The sequence below is a fragment of the Salmo salar genome, chromosome 04 (assembly GCF_965601325.2).
Source record: "Salmo salar chromosome 04, fSalSal1, whole genome shotgun sequence".
NCBI classification, from domain to species: domain Eukaryota; kingdom Metazoa; phylum Chordata; class Actinopteri; order Salmoniformes; family Salmonidae; genus Salmo; species Salmo salar.
In genome coordinates, this window is record NC_138294.1 from 89,522,847 (window position 1) to 89,526,866 (window position 4,020).

Here is a 4,020-nt window from a genome sequence, read left to right on the forward strand (position 1 = left end):
TTTCTTTGGGGGAAAAAAACAAAGACACTGAACATGTTGATGGTTTTCTGGTGGACATAATACAGTCTTAATTAAAACAATCCACCTTAAGTTGACTTAAGTAATGTACCAAACTGAAAAAAATAGAGGACATATATTACAAATGTGAGTAGAAAATACAGAAGTTTCTCTACACTCTGGAATTGTTTTTCAGCAAAACAGCAGCCACACCTCTTGTTTTGGCATACAGCTTAGCTTTTTGATGAGGCTGGTAACCCTAAAATTCTAGAAGGACTGTCAGTCAGCGCTCTAGATGATATTCACAGGATAGTTTTGAAAATGTATTTGGAAGCTATATATGGTTTACATGTTAACAGAATAACCTACAATGTTTTTTCAGCTTTACTCACAGGACAATGGCATACAACCCAGCGTAGGCATGGCGTATAGGCCTAGTGTTTTCATTTTTTGTTGAAATGTTTTTTTGTATTCATTCAGGTTCACAGTGCGGACCAAACCAAGGTTTGGTAGGTATACCTGTACCGTTACAGCCCTATCCTAGTATACAGACACAACCAGGTCAACTCAACTGTAAAGAAACATTTTAAATGTTCACATAACAACGCAACACAACTCCAAACACGACAGACAAGAAGTTACATAGCCCCCTAGGCTATATGAATATAAAGAGACTTGAGCCAAAGAAAAATGGACTTGTGGAATGGAATGAGTTATCAGACCTCATCAATTCTACCATTACGTAACATTTGAGAACACAATTTAAAGGCCTATGTATTCATGTTTTGTTCACTGTACAATTTAACCACAAGGCTGACCATCTTTCCCCCCTCTTTCTGGCTGCCCTCCCCCTTCTTGCAGGTTCACCTCTCAAAAATGCAACAATAGAAAAAGTAGCTAAATGAATAAAGAGTAAAAATAAAAGCACAATTACATTATTTCACCAATTTAATAATGGGCAGTTCTTCACAAATAGTCACATAGACTATATGGAAATAACACGAGCCAAGCATGTTTACATGTAGAATGATATAGGTTATAAGACCTATGATTCATTTCATTAGTTCTACTACCTCACCATTGCTCATTTTATAAAGGTTTAAATATGTTGTAGTGAAGTTCAGCTTCAGTGCACTGGGTGGCGCTGTGTCACTGTCAGAAGATATGTGCTTCAGTCAGAAAAACATTTTACTCATCTCTTCGTTCTCATCGAGCTACAGAAACGAAACCCATCAAATACACTTGCTGGAAATAACTACTTTTCCTAATATCATGACTTCTATCAACATTCTTAGCTTGCCCATTCACTAAATATACTGTTAAATAACTCAGACTGACATCCAATACCTTTAGGATACTGAACGCTAACTTATTAGCATTAGCCTACCCTTATGCTGATGGGGACTAGTTAGCTACCGCCAAACATGCAGCCAACTCTGCTGCACTGCCTTTCTGGCTGTTTTACCCTCTCCACCTCATTCACTACTAACTCAACCTGATCACTTTTTTTTGCCTCTTTAAGAAGAAATTCTGGAGTATCCATATTTGCTGTTTTATGCTGAGGTGTTTTACTGAGTGATGACATTGACATCTAACCGGTGCTGTAGAGGTGGGGGTTAAGGGACAGGAGTGGTCCACTGTGTTATATCTCTACCAAACACAGCAGACACTGAGTCACACCAGGGGCTTCTTGCAGTGCCTGCTACTGCCTAGCAAAGTATATTGGATAGTTTATTTTTGTCATTAAAATGTGCATAGCGCAAGTGATGAATCCTGAATAAAATGTGTGGATTTTTCTGTGTCAGAAGAGATCCGGCAACAAGGCATCAATAGAATCTATTTATTGCAAAGCTACAGATTCTCAGATATTGACAGGCATTGGTTTTGAAAAGCATTTGATGGCAGCAGCCAGGTAAACAAAACCAAAGACTGCTAACAGGGCTATTAAAATCATTGTCATTTGTGTGAACTATCCCTTTAAGCACATCATTTGAGGAAAATAAAACAGGCAGTGCAATTGTAGATATTAAAAGTACACAATGATTGTGTACTTTCTCCAATAATTCATTGTGGATAAATTAACTGTTTATGCCCTTGTCTCTTAATATTTGAATACATTTATACAGCTCTGTGATCTCCATTTGCATTTACTTTTTCCTGCTTTATCCTGGTCCTTTCATCCTTCTCTCGCTGTCTATTGTGTTCTATTAATTTTAGTCTTTGGTTCTCAAGCTCCTGTCTTCGTTTTTCTTCCATCTTTTTTTCTGTTTCCATTCTCACTTTCTCAGCAAGGAGTTGCTTGTTTTCCTCTTCAGTCCTCCTCTTTTCCTCCTCCACTTTCTGTTTTTCAGTTTTGGCTTGATCGAGGTCTCTCTCTGCCTTATCCGCTCGATCTTTTGACCAGTCTCCACCCATTCGCTTGTTGGTCTCTGACTTTCTTAGAGATGATATGAAAATAACAACAAAAATAGACAGTGAATGCTTTTGCTCGCAAAGCAGTAATTTTGTACTGTCTGATTTGTGAGTTGACCTTGGTGCCCGCTCCCATACCCTACTATTCTGTATTTCTTTTGACTCATTTGAATACAGTCAGACCAGAAAAGCCACATCCCAGAAGGGCAGATAAGCGGAAACCCTGATTAGAAGCACCTGCTGCTCATCTGTTTCTTTACAGATGTTGTCACTACACACTGCAGGCTGTAAAGCCGCCACATCTGTGTGCGCTATCCCTGATGCAGTGAAAATTACAAAAAACATAGAATAATGAAGAAAGATTTATGCGACAACTTACACCAGCGGGTTTTACGCACCAGCCAAGCCTCTGGGAGAGCGCGATGGTTCTCTTTTGTTCAATAAATAATACACATTATTACAGCTATTGTCCGGGATTGGTACATACATATTTAACAAAAAATATATAATTACATTTAAATTAATGACACAGTATAACCAGCAATTTGAAGAATATAACTTATAAATACGTCATGAGCTTACGATTGTTTATTTTGGGTTCTAATGGGGAAAAAGACACTTATTTTACTCCATTGTTTATAAATATAAAAAACCTATGTATAGATTCAAAAGATGGTTAAAACTATAATGCAGATGTCATGGACTGTCAGTCCTGGCATCTGGAGCACATTCTTGAATTTGAGAGGGGTTACATTTCCCTAGCCCCATCCCTCAGCTGCGGACCACAATAAGTGGTGGGACGGACAATGTTATTTCTCAACTATCAATTCAAGTAACAATTAAAGCTACAATTAAAACTACATTTGGTGAAACAGCGCCTTTGATATTGTTTTAGTGATGAAACGCAGGAGACAGTTGTGTCAGATGGAAGAAAGGTGTTCTTCCTTTGAAGTAACTTCGTTGTTGTAATATTCCAAACGGACGTGCCAGTTTCACCAAATGCGGATTGTAGCTTTAATGATTGGACAGTAAAGGTTTTGCTTAGCAACCATTTAGGCTTATCGAAATGAAATAAGGGTTAGTAGCCTACCTTAAATCAACGAAGCTTTCCGATGGATGTCAACCAGACAGAAATCACAAGTAGATGTACAAAATAGAAGCCAAGTAGAGCCCATAGGTCGGGATGTATCTCTACCAAGATGTAGACCGGGAGTGACACCCTGTTTTATAGACCAAATCACAGAGTTTCTAAACCCAGAGGTGCAACATCGCGAGACTTCCAGGAACGCATCTGAAACAGACTGAACAGAACATGCCGGGATTTGGTGCTTGAGAAGTCAATGAGAGAAGTGAAAATATCTTCCTTAGTTGTTCATTTTCACAAAATCAAAAGGAAAAACCTAGATTCGAGACAATTTCTTAAGTAGTTGAACATGTTATTTCACCAATCTCGTGAAAGTAATAAACTGACACGTTTTAATTTTAGTCAAAAACAAGTTTATATCGAAGGACTACCTTTGATTTTCCTGCTTGCACATGCGCAATTCGGCGCAAGATGACCATTAGACCCGATGACTTGCTTCTACGCCTGAGCTTTGACAGCCAACGTCG

General features: G+C 38.5%; 1 long non-coding RNA gene across 1 annotated transcript; it reads right to left on the minus strand.

Moving 5' to 3' along the window:
- Positions 1–1,823: 1,823 nt before the first annotated feature.
- On the minus strand, positions 1,824–3,642 carry LOC106593096 (uncharacterized). The gene is made up of 2 exons (XR_006769689.2): positions 3,500–3,642; positions 1,824–2,434 (listed from the first exon to the last, which is right to left on the minus strand). It is a non-coding gene; the product is annotated as an uncharacterized LOC106593096 (long non-coding RNA).
- Between the last annotated feature and the right edge of the window lie 378 nt (positions 3,643–4,020).